At 56.1% G+C, this 17,195-nt stretch overlaps 1 protein-coding gene across 2 annotated transcripts in view; it reads right to left on the bottom strand.

The window, feature by feature from the left end:
* Positions 1–11,533, bottom strand: part of TEKT3 (tektin 3) — a 44,174-nt gene extending 32,641 nt beyond the window's left edge. The window contains exons 1-2 of one of the 2 annotated variants that reach the window (XM_021415227.1): positions 11,447–11,533; positions 10,711–10,789 (exon numbers count right to left, since the gene is read on the bottom strand). The gene's annotated coding sequence lies outside the window, so the exon portion shown is untranslated. Of the gene's footprint in view, positions 1–10,710; positions 10,939–11,446 lie in introns of those variants that run through there. The other variant, XM_021415226.1, reaches the window with a different exon arrangement.

Here is a 17,195-nt window from a genome sequence, read left to right as displayed (position 1 = left end):
CTGCAGTGAGCTCTGAGCAGCAAGCTGCAGGAAATGAAGGATGAACAGAGGTGGTCACTCCATTGTCCTCAGACCATGCAAGGACAAGAGGTGACTGCTGGAGAGAGCAGCAGGTCGTGGTCCTGGTGCAGAGCAAGGCCACGTGGCTGGCAGATGTGGGAAACCCAGGCTACCAAGTGATGCTAACTCACTTTGCCTGGTCCTTGCCTCTCAGTAGCGCACCGTTTTCCTTTTTGTTTTCCTGAATGGGGGCAGATTCTGCCTCCCCCCTCCTGCAGGGGGTCAATTTTAATAACCAAGCTGCACACGGCAGGAAAACACCCAGAAAAAAAAAAGATAAACTTGAATATGTTTGGGCTCTGATACTGTGCTGCAATACTGCGGTCTTCATCAGAACAACAGCAGCACTGGGTGCTCGGGGATAGGGACGTGTGGGAACAGAGCTGCATGCACTTCCCCGAGCCCTGCCATGCACTGCTGGCACAAATTAAAGCAGCTTGGAGCTCTGAGAAGTGAGAGCATTTAAAGCGAGCTGCTTTGGATTATCCTCTGCCAAAACCATAGGGACGGAAAGGGGGGAAAGTGTATTTTTAGTGGTCCTGCCCCAAGCCGCATCCTGCAGTGCTCTGTGCGGTGGGGATGAGCCCCACTCCCCTGCCCGGCCCCCGAGCAGCCCCGCAGGCTCTTCCCAGGGCTTATAAATAGGAGCAGCCTGACGTGTCGGCAGGAAAATGTTTCCATATTCAAAAAAAAACAAAAAAAAACCAGTAGTCTCACTGAATTGCTGCTGCTACAACTTTCTGCTGTTCCGTACCTGTGCCACACACACACTCAGCTCCACAGCTGGGGAATGCCACGCCAAACCCAGCCTGGTTCTGAACCATGGGCTGTCGGAGGGCGGCACGCTCTGTGCCGATGTGATGAGTTTATTTTGACAAGCTGGGACAGTCTGTGTCCCTGCAATGTCTGCTGTGACGCAGCGCTTGGAGGTTGAAATGCTTTGCTCCTGGTTCAGAGCATTTCCCATGGGGAGCGGCCAGCACAGCTCATGGGCTCAGAGAAGGAGGCTGGAGAGGAGAAGCCAAGAGAGAGCCCAGAGCTGAATCTCACAGCAAAATGAGATGGGATTGTCCTCAGCCACCGCTGGTTATTTACAGCTCGTGCTTGGCTACCGGCCTGGGAGAGATTGCAGAGCACGGGGAGAAAGACTCCACAACATCCCTGGAAGCCCTGGGCAGAGCAGCTCCTTTGCTTCATAGTGAGACCCACCAGCAGGGCTGCCTGGCACAAGAGTTCCAGAGCAGCACTGGCTGAGCCCTCTGCCGAGGAAGGGTCATTGTGGGCATCGGGGGTTGGGATTCATCAGAAGCTGGGAAATCCATCGTGAGCTGCTCCAGGGGAAGAGCTCCAGCACTCCTCGCTGCCCCAGTAGTGAGCAGCCCAAGCAGTGGGGTTTCCACCCCACAGGGTTCCCATCACATCCCACCCCATTTCCAGCTGGGCCCCACCAACCACAAACACGCCCGAACTCAGCAGCTCCCAACACCCAATCAATGCTGATTAGATAGACATAGTCTGAGCAAAGAAACAAAGTCATAAAACGACTAAAAATGCCGATTATGAGACCAAGTCAGGGGCCCCGGGGCACCTCCCCTGCACCTCCCACCAGTGGGATGCTGCCCTGTGCTTGGGCCGAGCCGCATTAAACTTCATGTACTTTTGCTGAAAGTCTCAACTCCAGAACAGAAAGCCAAAATATCCCCCACCTGGATGGCTGCCAAAGAGGGCCCCGAAGGATGTAATACCTAGAACGGGACTGGAAAAACACTTCGTGTTAGCTTAACTTTTTCCCCTTGAAATATAACTATCCAACCCAGAAATCCCCATTGGTGGGAGCCAGTGTTTTTGAAAAACCCACCCACAAAAGCAGGATTCATCAAGGATTATTATTATTTTTTAATTATTATTTTAAACCATCACTATCTAAACAGAGCTGGAGCTCTTCTTGTACCCTTCAAGCTACTGCAGAGGACGCTCACTGCGGTGTCCTCCAGAGACCGGGACTGGTGCGATGAGATCTGGGACACATGGCCAATTTTAAACAATAATCCACAGCTTAGGAAAAACTTCTTGGTGGTGGGGGAGCTCAGAGTACACCTTGCCTTCATCAACCAGCACGTTAAACACACTAAGTGTTGCTCAGCCCGTCCATTCAGACCCTCCCAATCCTTGGATGCTACCACCAAGGCATGTAGAGTCAACGGGGTTGAGATACTGAGTGCAATAACAGGACAGATTTCCTGAGGGGAAGGAGGGAGGGCTGCTCCTGATGGAAGACGTGCAGGCCACCAAGCACCCAACGCTGCTCCACGCCGTTGGCAGCGGGACAGCTTTCACACCATTCTATTTAGAGGGACCCGCCTGAGCACCAGCCAGAGCTGTGCCGTAAATCAGGCTGTTCTGGCAGCACCCGGAGCGCGCCGTGAAAGCGGACGGGGGAAATGAAATTACATGCTGCAAAGGGAATTCTGTGGAATAAAAAGCGGCGATTTTGTGTTTTTAGAAGCTCACAGTAATTAACTATTTTTCCCCCTCAGTTCTTTCATTTGCTTCCAAGCCAGCCCCTGCTGACAGGCCCCCAGGCTCTGGTTCCCATTCATTTGGCTTTGGCTGTGTGGTTCCCCCATTTGGGGCTAGGGTATGCTAATCCCCCTCTGAAGGATGGGTGGGGAGGGAGCAGACGCCACACAGGGGTCACTGTGCACATGGGGATCCATGCACACTGTCCCTGCAGCTGCCAGTGTTGGTGGGAAGGGTCTCACCTGCAGAGCACGTGGGATGGAGGTCGTGTTGTCTTTGAAGTATAGCACCAAATGCTCATCTGAATTGGGAAGATGCCTGCAGCTGGTTTCCCTAGCGGGATGAGCATCTTGTTTTCATCTGACTGTGCTCAGGCTCTGTTGCTAGCAAGTGTTAAACCAAAGCTTACTGTAACAGCAAGGTTTTCCCATTTATCGCTATGTGGGGTAGGGAAGACATCCCTTTCATATCAGATTTCCCTCAGGAAGAAGTCACTGATTAACAGGTAAATGCCCTGCATCTGAGCAAACCTCAATCTCTGCAGTCCCACCGCTCAGTGCCATTATTCCAATGCTGTGCCCATCCCTTCATCTTCCCTATGTCCCAGGGTGGGGACCACCTCCACCCCTTCAGGAACACCGACAGATCCCATCAGGCACACCTTCCTGCTGTGTTTTACAGCCCCTTAGCTCAGCCTGCATCACCGGGGTCAGGAATTTCCTGCCTTCAGGGTTCCTCTCCAAAGATGTTTCAGCTCTCTGCTCAATCGACACAGAGAGAAATGAGTGCTGCTTTGCCAGGAGCCAGCTACAGCCCTACACAACTCAACAGCAGCTCACTCATCTTCAGTGGGATCTTAATGCGACCCCTCAGCGAGGAGCCAGATGGAGCAGCAGCTGCAGAAAGAACTGCTGGAACCCAAACAAGGCTGATGAAAGGATAAGAGCAACAAAACCACCCTTTATTCATTCATCTGACTTCACTCTTTGAAATTTGCCATGAAGTCCTTCCAACCCAAACTCCTCCCCAAGCATCAGAACGGGGAAGTTGTGTGACTGAGATGGAAAGAGATGATCACGGGCTCCAATAGGTCTGGGGGAGGAAGAGAGCAACAGGATGGGGACTGGGAACACAAGACACCCCAGGAAATCAAGTGGGAAAACCAAACTACAGTACAAGTTCTGTTTCTCCATTGCCCCCCAACGGGCTTTGGGTGCATGGCTGATCCATGGGGCAAACCACAATTGTCCAGCAGCAAATAGCAAGGAGACTGTCAGCAGAACATAAGAAGCAGAAAGAAGAGCTGCTGCAGCCAGCAGGCACTGCGTCCTCCCCGTCTCCTGGCCTGCATTTCCAGCACGCCCAAGCACACCGAGCTGCAAGCAGCCGGAGCACACAGGCAGGAGAATGCTTGTTGATGTGCGAGCACAAGGAGGCAAATAGTTGACACTAAGGCTTTGGGAAGGCTGTGGGACTGGGCCATTTCTTTCAGCCTATGCACAAAAGGAGCTTTTTTGTCTCGCTGCAGAACAGAAACGACATTGAAGGGCCTATGGAATTTCTGGGCATTTTTTCCCCCCAGAGACGCAATGGCCCGTGCTCCTCAGCACAGGACAAAACAGAACACAGAGGACAAGATGTTCACATGTGGATCTGCATCCAACTCTCCAATGCTTTCTGTCCCCCTGCTGCCACCTCGTTTGTCCCCAAGAGGCCCTCAGGGCAGAGGAGCACAGCCTTGAGATGCACAGGGCTCACACCTGGCCCTGGACCAGCCCCAAAACAGCCAGGCATGCAAGCAGCTGCAGACAGATCACACAGAGCTCTTGTCCATCTCATCGTGGCAAAGACACAGAGGTCTCCCCAGGTTTGCTAAGGATGCACCTGCTACCTGACCCTCCCCACCACCCCGGCAGGATGCTCATCCCAAAGCTGCTCCCACCCTGCACCAGAGAGCAGCTTGTCCTCCGCAGGTGGCCGATCTGCTGCTGCAGAGCTGCCAGGATGGGGAGGAAAGCTGACGTCTGCTCTGTGCAGTGCCTGACAGGACCGGCCCTGACACAGCAGCTCGAGGTTCCCATCAGCACCCGCACATGGTGCATGCAGCTCGCAGGCGTTTCCCCACCTCACCCACCCTGCACCAAGGGGAAAACAGCCCTTCCAAGTGCACTTGGAAAGCCGCCACGTTTCCCCTTGCAGAGCAGCGCACAGCCCTGAGGTCGCTTCAGGACAGGCTTTGCACAAAAGGCTGAAGACAGATGGAAAATAAAAGCCCCGTTCTCGTGCCCCCCATGGCAGCAGGAAGCGAGCAGCCCTAGGACGAAGCGAGGATGGACCTTTAAACCCTGATGACCTCCAAAAACCCAAAGGAACATAAAACCTCCAGCACTCCAAGCAATAAGGGCTTCAGTGGGGGAGCCCTCCCTGCTCTCCAGCACCCAGCCGTAAGCCATTGCTTTGGGAGATTTTATGCTCTGGGCACTGAGCATCCTTGGGGTGGGGAGGGGGGAGCTTCAGATCTGCGGCTGCGGGGGGAGGCGGTGATGAGAAATGGGCGCTGCCACTTCCAGTGCCGCAGAGGAGGAAGCAGAGCTGGGAACAATGGGCACACTGTGAGCCCCGCACCTGGGAGACACGCGGCACAGCAACAGGAGCCACGCGGAGCCCTGGGGCAGTTCAGCAGCCCAGTCTGCTCTCCTTTGTGTCCCGGAGGCCCCTGCAAGAAATTCTGGCATCACCGCTTGAAATCAGTGCTTGGGCTCCAAACCTCTGGGAAAGCTCCCTGGCTGGCTGGATGCTCCTTCCTAATTCCCAGTCTGAGTTTCCGTAATAAGTCCAAGATTGCTCAACTTCCACAGCACTATGAGCAAGGCAGAGTTAACCCTTTGCAGCCCCAAGCAATCAGCAAATAACCTCCTTGTCCTGCTTGAACTTCCATCCTCCCCGTGCTGTAACCCCAAGCTACCACACAGCGTCTTCTGAAGAGATGCACAGCCCACCAAGAAACTTGCAGTGCAAAGGGATGGAAGCGCCCTGCAGAGACCCGTAAGCATGCACAGTGCTGCTGCACGCTGAGCATCAGCAACCAAAGCCAGGCAAAGCTTGTCATCCACAGAAATCTGTCATCCACAGAAATCTCTATTTTGCAAAGACTAACACGTCATACAGACCAGGAGACAGAGCAGGAATCCAAAACTGACCAGCAGCCCAACCATCACACACCATTAAGGTGTGCGTACTCATGGTGGGGAAGGGGTGCAGCAGCACCACACTCCCACATCTTTCACCTCCTCTGCACCCTGCATTGCCCCACCACACATCTCACACCTCACACCTCATCCATGGACCCCAGCAGAGCAAGATGGGGGATGGTACACTGCAGTCTTCAAATCCACTCATTGCAATTCTGATGTTTGGAAACACCCTGGGCATAAGAAGCAAACCCTCTGCAGCCAAGCTGTGCACCTTGAGCAACCCTCTTGGGAGCCCTCCGGGCTGTTCTACCCTAGGGACTGAGATGTGTATCCAGGACTTCATGTGTTTTTAAATAAACTTAGTCATAAGGACTGTAAGTCTGAGCTACACCATGACTGTGTGATTTTGCCTGGAAATGAGCTGCCATGGGGTGCTGTTGTAGTGCAGCTCCCGTGATGGCTCTTGCAAACCTCCCACTGCTCACAACGACAGAGCAGCGCAGCCAGCCTTGCCGTGAGCCGGATTGTGCACAAAGCTCAGCCGTGCACCAGTGCAAGCACTGCCAGGGAGGTCAGGGAGATGCCATTCTGTGCACAGACTCGTGTGCACGCTGCAGTCTGCACAGAGGCAGAGCATTCAGAGTTCTCCTGTGCGTCGTCCCTCCAGCACCACGTCATGGCTCAGGCATGGGACACTCCTATGGCAAGTCTGCTGGAAATGCCACCATACATAACATACCAGGGCGTGCAGCTTTCAAGCCATGTGGGGTTATGCTTTCTCGTGTTCCTCTGGGTTAATCCCACAGGAATGCTGCAGCTCCCTCCCAAGCACTCTGGCTGGCAGTGTCACCCAGCGGTGACAGCGCGGGGACAGCACTGGGGCACAGTGGCAAGGAGTGAGGCCACCAGAAGCGCACTCCCTGTGACCATGCCCTATTCCTGGCAGTGCAGCACCTTGCAGGCTGCAGGCCGTCCCCAAACAATCTGGCTGATATTTGGACAGCAAACCCCGGGCTTCCTGCTGTCACCGTGCCCCTTTTCCGCAGTCGGTTTGCCTTGGGGATGCTGCAACACAATGACCTGCAATCCCCTCCCAGGCATCATGCCACAGCTCCCAGCATCTTCAGGCTTTGGACAAACACTACAAACCCCCCAGGCGGTGGTTAAAGCACACAGCGAGGGCTGGGTTTGCTGTATTTGGGGTCAGATGAACTCACAGAAGGGAAGGGAGAGGAACCAGGCTGGCAGTGAGGTGCAGGAGGGTTAGCAGCTCCCAGCATTAGTCAGAAAGAGTCAAAAGTTCAGCTTCTTCCCACAGCTCTGCAGAGGCACTGCTCTCAGGTTCAGGGCTTCAGCAGGGGGGAACCCTTCAGCCCAGGACGTGTCACGGGCATGGAACAATGTCATGGTTCCAGGCTAGTGCCTGGGTCTGGAGACTGAGCTCAGGGCTGTGCTGAGAGCTGTGCACACCCCCCTGGAGCCCACTCCCACCAGGAGCAGAGCACAGCCCCTGCAGATGACAGACTGGTGATCCTGTGATGCAGGGCCCTGCCACCGAACCGAAACACCGCTGCAGAGGAAGGAGAAGAGTATTTCCTCCCTCCTCACTCTCCAAGGCAAGCTCCTGGCTATGCTCAGGCAGCACTGCAGCGAACACAGCGATGCAGGCCATCACACGGCGAGGGGACATAGCCCCCACCTCACCCAGTGGGAGTCAGAGCAGTCAAAAGCTCCCCGGGAAGGGATGCAATATGAACTGGAGTGTTGCTGGGGAGGAGGATGCTCCGGGCTCCTGCTTCCCTCCTTCCTGCCCTTTCCTCCCTCTTTTGTCATCTGCAGCTCCAACGTCATCCCCACAAAGGCAGCGGGTCGCTCAGGGATGCCACATAATTGCCCTCTGCTGAGACACGCTATAACATGACTCAGCCAAAAAAAAGAAGAGTAACAGAGGAAAAGTGTGTGCAGCAAGCTGCAAGCAGGGAACGAGTGGTGCCAGGCCCAGCGGGGCAGCCCCCATGCAGCCCCTGTGCTGTGCAGACAGCTGCCACGGGTCCTGCCATCACACTGCATCACACACCTGCACGCTATTCATCTTCTGGTCCAGGTGTCAGGATAGAAATCCACCACCAACAGGAAGGATCCTCCTGTGTCTGTGGAGCCTCCAGCGGGTGAGGACTAAGGGTTTCCTGACAGATTGAATCCGCTTCTCCACACCCCCATGCTCCTGTCTGGGGAGGCAAAGCCTCCATCCGAAACTTCTCCCCTCTTCTCTGCCTAGCCAGCCTGGAAGCTGTCTGGGGAAGGAGAGCATCGAGCTCAGATGTATGGTCTCTATATTCTGCTATTCCCTTGGACGTATGGTCTGAATTTTGGGTGGTCCTGCGTGCATCCAGGGGCTGGATTCGATGATCCATATGGGTCCCTTCCAACTCCATGAGCTTGCAGAGCCCAACCCCCACCTTGCTGCAGGACAGCCCACTTTTGCAAACACAATTCCTTCCTTCACTTCCAAGTCCCCACTTCCAGCTGCGGCCAGAAGGAATTTTGCCAAGCGAGAGGTCAACCTCTGTGGTTTCCAATATTTCCCTTCCACAAGGCAACCCCTGGTTCTGCGAGCACATTGCACCGGCTCGTGGTATTGCTGGGGCTGGATTCTCAGAGCAGGCTCAGGGCTGTCTGCTCAGCTTTTGGAATAACTCTGAGCACAGAACTTCTGAGCACCTCTTCTGCTTTCCTGCTCTAAGGGCCCACCCTTTCATCGCTATGCATGGAAAAAGATACTTGTACCAAAGCATTCCGATCAGGCACCATCCAATCTCAGCAGCAGTAATGAGCTGGAGCAGCTGGAAGTGAGCTGGGAGGAGGAGAGCTTCAGCTAGAAACTATTCTGCTGGAATAAATCTGCTTTTTGGAGAAAAGTCAGCGCCTACTGGAAAACATCCACTTTGTCTGATGGGCCAAGAGAGCAGAAGACGATCTCTCCAAATGGAAAAACGGCACTGTTTGTTTTCCTTCTGTCATGAGATTCCCCTTAGCAAAGCAGAACCCCTCCCTGCCCACCCCGCGCTCCTGCTGCAGCGGGGGGACCCCGGCCCTAAATGCAGCCCAGCCCCACACACCTCCCCCCTCCGCGCGCTGTTCTGGGCGCAGCGTGCAATGTGACCCCGCGCTGAAATAGCGTCTGCTTCGGGCAGGAAGATGCTGCGAGGCCGTGACGCCGCCCGCCCCGCTGGAAATGCGATGCGGGAATGTTCAGCATCCAGCAGGCAGCCTTGGGACAGGAATACCGAGCTCGTGCATTCATCCTCCCATGAAGGGAGCAGCCCCGGCGCGCCCTGCGGAAGCGCGCGGCCCGGGATGGGGCCGGCAGCAGGCAGGGCAGCAAAGGCGCGGGCACAGAAGGAAGCGCTGCGTGGACGGGAAGCCAAATATAGCTGAGGAAGGGGCCCCTGGTGTGTGACGTGTGAGCGAGAAGAAAGGGAGCTGCTCCAGGACTGCGCCGTTTTCCTTCCCAACAGCGCTGCTCGCGCTTCCTCGAGAGCAGCTTTTTGCAGCCTCTCTTTAGCCGTGCACTTCCAAATGTTGCTGTAAATACGTATTGCCACTATTTTCCCTTTTGGTATCTCAAGGTCAGCTGTAGGAATGAAAGGGACAGACTTTTGATAGGACAAGGGGAAATGGTTTCAAACGACAAGAGCGGGGATCAGACTGCATATAAGGAAAACACCCCTAGTGTTCACGCTATGGGCGGTGAGGCAGGGGCACAGGCTGCCCAGAGAGGTGGTGCTGCCCCAGCCCTGCAGACAGCCAGGGTCAGGGGATGGGCTCTGAGCACTGATGGAGCTGTGGGTGTCCCTGCTCAGTGCAGGGGGTGGGACCAGGTGGCCTTGAGGGGTCCTTTCCGACTCCAACCATTCTGTGGTTCTATGAAGGAGACAGACAGCTCCTGCTGCTCTGCTGCTGGGGTCAGGGAGCTCAGTGCCCAGCCCATGGGGGCCTTCCTTTGGGTCCAAAGCTCAAATGGATTTGAAGATCTGGCCCAGCCTCCCAGCTTCTACCTGCTTCATAGGGTAAACTGGGAAGGACCAAAGGATGCTCCTAAAACTACATAACCAACATCATGCTCCACGTCCCACAGGAGCTCTGGGATTCCCAGTGCCCACAGGGGAGGTGTGGGACGGGCTGGGCTCACCCAATCCCATTCTGGGACAGCCCTGACTTGCAACATATGATCACAGCAAATAGATAAACTCCACACATATACAGACATTGGCCACTGCTGCATCCACCACGTTACATCCACAGCTCCACTGGCACATGTTCCACCAAGATACAACAAAACCTTTGGCAGAAACACACCCTGTCAAAGGCACAGCAGAGGAACCCTCATCTGCCCCATCTGGAAACATGGACAAAATACCCAGGGTTCAGCCCGCTTCCCAGTGAGCTCCAGAACAGCAGTCAGCAGCCCCAAGCACAGCCCGCACAGCGCTGCTTGCATCTCCAGACATGAGCCCCAGCAGAGCAGCTCCATCCCACCAACCAGGAGCACGGCTCATCCCGGGTCGCAGCCCGACATCTGCTTTCTATGTTCCCGGGCACTGCTCCAAGCAACGTATGCATCTGTGTGTCTGCATGCAGCACGAGCCTCGCACTGCTCAGCACAACGTGGAGGAGCAGAGTGCACAGCTCTCATGCAACACGCCTCATCCTCTGGGAAAAAGCGGGGCTACAAAATCCAGGCTGGACAAGGAGCAGCTGTAGGTCCTGCCCAGAGAATGGGGCTGGGAAACAGCTCGGCATCCCCCAGTGCAGATAACAGGGCTGCAGACCCTGAGGCGTTCCTTCACCAGTGCACAGCACTCAGCTTTGAGCACCCACCCCGAGAAGGTTTAAGCTCACACATGCACAGCACCAGAGCCCCGGCAGCGCTCACCTGCACGTGAGTTCCTGAAGGTGTTGATGGAAGCGCTCAAGTGGTCAGAAGCGTTCTGCTCCAGAGGCTCCAGGGTTTCCTTCAAGATAGCATCCGTCATTGAGCACATGGTGAGGCTGGGAACAAAACATCCTCAAAAGGCTGCAGGGCTTTTCTCTCATCCTCTCTGAGGAGCAGGCAGGCCAGCAGGTTGCGGCGCTGCCAACAAACACGGGGTTTCTATAGCGATGCCAAGCTGCGGCCTCACACTGCCCAGGCTGAGCACTGAGCCCAAGCATAAGCTGATGGCAAAGAGTTTGAACCTGGTCCCATGTGTTGGACGCAGCACAGAGCTCGCCGTCCTCTAGCAGCAGTGGGCAGGCTGCATTGCCACTGCTCAGCTACGCTGACCCTGCTTGCCCTGTGCTGGGCACGCACAGCCCCAGTGACCCCGTGGCACGGGGTGGCTTCCCCCCATCGAGCTCTCTGCAGCCCCGTGTACATGATTTTGCTTTGCCCAAAAAGCAAGTGTATAAAGCACAGGACAGCTTTGCAGCCCTCCAACCTTGGCAGCAGCCCTGGGGCCACCAGCACAGCCCCAGCCATCGCTGGCAACACCCTACACTGATGCTCAGTGACAACCTCTGCCCCCCCCCCACCCCTCCCCCAGCCAATACTAAGATCCTCCTCATGCCAGAGGGGCACTGTGAAGGACACTGCTCGCATGTTCCCACCCTCCCACCCCTGACCCCACAACCTTGCCCTGTGGCCCTGCCATCACCAGGTGCTGGGCGCAGTGGCACAGGGATCAGGCGGGCACCGGCTGCAACCCCATTGTTTGCACACAATTATCACCTGGGCAGGGAATTTGTAATCCACATACGTGCATCTTAGGCAACGTGGGAGACACATGTGGTTCCATGGCAAATTCTGCATCTGCACCTTGCACTGAAGAGACCCGCAGGGAAAGTCTTTTGCAAAAGCAGCAGGAAAAGCGGGCTGACCTCATGGATATTTTCTGCACTGAGCTTTTGGGAGCTTGTGGTTCCTCCCAGTGCTCCCACTTTGCTGCCTACAACAAACCCCCAGCAAGGAAGGGATGGATGGGAGCAGCGCTGCTCACAGCAAGCTGCGGGCTGGCACCTGCAGCAGGTGGGAAGAGCTGCCCAATGGGGACCGTGATGCACTGCTCACTGCCCCATTGCTCACAGGGAAGGGATTCGGATGCCCACAGCTTCTCTGCATTGAGTAATGCATTTGGCAAGGAGCAGGCAAGTTTGGGAAGTGTGTCACTGCACATCCCGTGCCATGAGAGCCTGTGCATGTGGAGGGGGATAACAAAGCCCCACTCTGTGCACCCATCCTGCCCCGTTCTGTCCCTGTCCTGCACCCACGAAGTGGCCCCTTCCCTGGGGCCCCTTCCCTGCCACCCCCACCAGGGTCACCTGCAGGAAGGGACCTGTGCCCCCAGCATGATGCCCCTCAGCATCCTCAAACCAAGGATGAAGGCTGGGGGCAGGGCCAGAGGGATGGTGTGGTTTCATCTTCCGATTTAGGGGCAGGGTGCGATCATGTCAGCACTGAGGGCTGCGAGTTGCTGCTCACAGACAGTGAAAGGGAACGCCCGTGGTGGAGGCAGAGGGTGGGAAGAGTGGGAGTGGGGAGGCACTGACAGGGGTGCAGAGCGGGGAGGGTGCTCCAAGACAACAGGAAGGTTAGCCAAGGCCAGCAGTCCCACCCAAACAGCCCTGGGAGCAGGGATCTGGGCTGGTCATCTGGCCCCTCTCATGGGATGGGCCAGGAAGGTGGAGCATCCTCATCCCTGTCCCCATCCTCATCCTCATGCTCGTCCTCTTCTCCATCCCATCCCACCCCCATCCCGTCTCCATCCCTGGGTGTGTTCTGCCCCCCGCCCATTTCCCGGCCGGCACAGGAAAGGCAGGCGCTGTGCGGCCCCTCTGTGACTGCCGCTCACTGTTTTCCCATTGCATCGTAAATAAAGAGGATTTCAGAGCACACACGGCGAGGGCAGAGCCCTCCCAGCACAGCCACAAGTTTCGGCGCTGAGGTCACTTCTGGTGTCCCAGCCCAGCGGTCCCAGCCCTGCTCGGAGCAGAAGTGGATGGATGTGTCATGTATTCACGGCACTCACCGTTTTCGGAAAGAGGTGCTGCAGTCAGGGGGAGCTGCAGCATGTTGGGGTGGGCATGCTGCCAGCCCCACCACGCTATGGCAAGAGATGGGAGGCAGCTGCCCCGCAGGGTGCTGTGTGTCCAGGTATGGCTACAGGCGATGCTCAAGCACCCGCTGCACGGTGCACGTGGGTAAGGAGCTCTCAGAGGTGACATTTAGGGATATGGACCCCTCCTCTCCCCAGTGACAGCTCAAGTTTTGTACTTTGGGGGAAGAAAGCACCAATGTGGGGCCCGGTGCCCCGACCTGGAGGGTTTGGGAAGCTGGGGGCTGCCAGCACAGAGCTCCGTTCCCATTTGGCAGCACCTCTGCTCTGCTCGGTAACGGCTGACACCGCTCATTTACGGGACAGCGTATGGGATTAATTAACAAATCGCAGCAGCGCTGGGATAGATTTGTGTCCGTGCCATCACAAATCCCCCTCGGGCCCCCAAATCACCGACATTCACTGCAACATTTGCACCGTCCCTCTTGCAGCCGTGCCCTGCACACACGCAGCGGTTTCACCCCGGATCCCAGAGCCCCTCGCTCGTGCTCCTCCTCCCTTGCCCCTTCCCTGCAGGAACGTGGCCGTCCCCTTGCTGTGTGCTGGCCACGGGGCAGGGTTGCTACATCTCGTTGGAGGCACACGGCTCGCAGCCGCCCCGCCGCACACAGGCACAGCCAGCACTTGGCTCCGCGTCCCAAATGACACAGGAAAAACGGAATGTCTCACCCCGGCCCGGGCAGGGTCGCGCAGATGGCTTCCAGGCCCAAAGGAGTTCTGGGACATGGGATAATTCCCATGCACATCAGCTCGGCTGCTTCCTCTTGTGCAAGGAGGAGATGTTTGCAGCTGGAGGTCCACACTCCAAGCACGAGAGCTGAGCGGGGAGCTCAGGGGAAGCCTGCAGGGAAAGCAATGCCAGAGACTGCGTGGCACAGGGACAGCGAATCCTCCTGCACCCAGACTGCTTTGCAGCACTACTGCGAATTCATGGCCCCAAAGCCCCTCACCTGGCTGCGCCCAGCACCAAGCAGACGTCACTGTGAGCAGAAAACCACCTGGTGAGGATTGCAGCAAGCTCTGCCCTGGCTCAAAGGGCTTCCAAAGGTGGTGGCTCAGCGCGCTGAGCTCATCCCCTGCAGCTGCAGGCTGCAGCTCCCCCAGGAGTGCTGACAGCCCCGAGCCCTGCCCTGCCTCTGGCTGCAACACACAGAGCAAAAATAACCGTGCTGCCCCAGAGAGCATGGGGGTGGATGGACAAGTGGATGGCCGTGCTGGATGCACACACCCCACGCCCAGGGCAGATCTGTGCTGCGATGTGTTCTTGTGCCCAGGTGTTGGCGACCCCTGGGGATGCATAATCCACCTTCAGCACCCATCACAGCCACAGCCTGTTCCCAGCCAGACCTGGTGCTCATGGAGCAGAGGACCCCCTCAGATTGCACCCACCAGCACACAGCACTGGTACCTGATGTCACACTGCCTGGCACCAGCTGCTCAACCCAGAGCACCACCACAGCACTGGGCTCCTCCCCAGAGCCTTCAGTTGGCAAAGAGCCGCACAGAAACTTTCCTTCCCTAGGAACATGGTTTTACCCAACCAGATTTGCACAGGTCAAGGTGGAGCTGCAGCCAAACTGCTCCCCCCATTCCTGGATCAGCCCCATCCCTGCGTGCTCCCATCACTCATTCCCTGCTTGGGCTTTTCTGCAGAAATATCTGGAGGATGACTGTTCTTCCTACAAATGCCCATGTTCACTTGCCAACTTGGATGCAGATGCAAAGTCCTCCATTAGTCATTTGGACTCCCATTTTTCATTATCTTTTCCATGTGAGTACATTCATTTTGAGGGGAACTTAACGCGGAATGATTAAGTGAGGAGGGGCTGAGCATCAGCGCACAAACCTGGCCGAGCAGAGAGCGTGGGCTTGATTCAGATGGGTGAGCTTTAGGCTTTAGATGCTTCGAATTTCCAGGGCTTGATAGCACGGCGTGCTTGGCTGCTCTGCAGGGCACTGCTGGCCCTGCGAGGAAGGAGGGCAGGGCTGAGCCGATGCTGGCAGAGCACCTCTGCAAGCGGGAATGCAGGCGATTCCAGCAGCCCCTCCTGAAAACTTGCTTTGCTCCTTTATTTTTTCACTTCAAAGCCAAGCGTGAGAGCTCCCTCTGCTGCCATAAGGGTTTAGACCAAGGGTGAATGCGTTGGGTGAGACTGAACGGGCTCCAAAGCGGGGTGCTGCTCCAGATGTCTGCCGGAGCTGCCTTAAACACAAGGTCAAGGGTTTTACCCAGGGAATCGCTGGGCAGATGCTAATTAAAGGGTGGTTTAACGATACCCCTGGGCTGCCTGGTCCTCCAGCACCCTGCACCCCACTGCAAACAGAGAGGACCCACGCTATGCTCTCGTTCTGCTGAGGCTGCTCTCGCAGCAGCTGGGTGCTGTGGGATTCTGCTGCCCCGCTTGTAGCAACCTGGCGTGGCTGGCGGTGCCAAAGGCACCACGTCCCACACGCAGCGCCAAGATCCCCCCAGATCTTTTTAAAACCAGAATACTCGCAGCCTGGGGCCGGACGACAAGTGTGGGGGTTCTGCAGGTGAAGAGGAGCTGCCCTTGAAGTCACACAGCTGGCAGAAAAGGAAACGGTGAGCAACAGCCTCACAGCTCGAGCTGGAAACACAACAGCAGACAGAGCAAAGAGAGCGTCCTGCGGCAGAAGAGCTGTGACTCATTTACTCCAGAGGTTGCTATGGAGTTGTTTACACGTTTCTTTGTGATTTAAAAAAAAAAAAAAAAAGAAAGAAAGAAAATTCTAAAGGACTCGCCCAAAATGAACTGCGTAGAAAGAGGTCTGAGCGAGCGGAGAGCACAAATAGCAATAACTCACAGGACCAGGCAGGTTTCCTGGAGGAGCACAGCGGGTTCAGGTGTGAGCCCACTGAGCCACAGAGCCCTGACAAATGCTGCCCACCCTGCCCCAGCCAGGCGGGAGGCAGCAAGGGTGATCCTAGTTGGGTTTGGATTTTTGAAAAGATTCCAAGAGGAATATGAGGAATAACCAGCCAGAAAAATCTAAGTCCTTCACTGAGCAAATTGGTCAGACTCCTGAGGAGCAGAACTGAGAGATAAGAGGCAGCTGGAGAGCTTTCTTGTGGCTTTTGCCAAGGGGAAGTCCCACCTGGAAAATAATGGAGCTGTGTGGAATGTATAGCAAGCAGCTGGGGGACGAGATGAGCTGGCATCAATGGCCATTAATGGGAGCTTATAAATTAGCAGTGTGTGAAAGAATCCAAAACAACGGATGGGATTAAAATGAGAGGTTCTGTACCAGGAGAAGGGATTTCCTGGGAACGCATCATTTCTATACGATATTAATTAACAGGGGGTGATGCCAGGAACTCCTGGGACAAGTTCCTCACTGTTGAACACAAAGATGCAGACACAACCTTTGAGATCCTGTCCCGCTGACTGCCAGACTTACAAGCAGGTAAGCATCAGCATCATTGAGCATGGCCAGAACCTGACTAGCTGCTGCTCAGGGCGGTCCTGGGTGTGAGGGTACGGAGGAACTGGAACTGCATCCAACCACCAGTTTGCTTTCGGCACGCAAAGGCAGGCAACAAAGGGCCTGTGCCCCCTGTGTGTATAAAAACACTGCTATCAGGAGACCAGAAATAGCATCTCCTTGCTCTCTACCCTTTGCCTGTCTTATCAGGGCGGCAGGAGGCTCAGCTTGCTGCGGGCTGGCGGGGCGGGAGGGGAGGGCTGTGCGCAGGAAGGTGGGACACTGGCTCACAAACGGGGGCTGCTTGCACACAAGGGCAGGAGGGAAGCGAGAAATTCCTTCCTGCCAGGAGCCCTGGAAGCAGTGCTGGGCCCTGGCCAGCATCCACCCTCCTCACCCGCATCCCTGTTCCCTTTGGTCTCCCCGAAGGTCACTCTCAATTACTCACTGCAGCTTTTTGTTTAGGAAATACCAGCAGGGATGTCCTGTCCCGTGCAGACAGCGCTGACCACGGCCTCTGCCAAGCCACTACAATAGACCTCTCCCTGCAGCTCCCCGGGCCCGGCAAGTCTCCAAGAGAACAGCGGAGGAGAAGGCAGACAGGCTCCAAGCACGGTGCCAGGCTGCTGTGCCCACTCAGTGCAGCTCCCTCCCACATCGCATCCTCTCATCCTTCCTTGCTTGCAGCTCTGCCCCAGGGTGGGGAGGGTGGCACACGGGGAATGGGGGATGCACCAGCGGGGCCAGAACTGCCCCTATAGCTTTTGTGTTTGGATAATCTCTGCATCACGTTGTGTTAAAGCATCGGGCCACAAAAAGCACT

Source organism: Numida meleagris, chromosome 17 (genome assembly GCF_002078875.1).
Source record: "Numida meleagris isolate 19003 breed g44 Domestic line chromosome 17, NumMel1.0, whole genome shotgun sequence".
NCBI classification, from domain to species: domain Eukaryota; kingdom Metazoa; phylum Chordata; class Aves; order Galliformes; family Numididae; genus Numida; species Numida meleagris.
The sequence above is the reverse complement of the archived record's forward strand: the minus strand, read 5'-3'. Positions and strand labels throughout refer to the sequence as shown.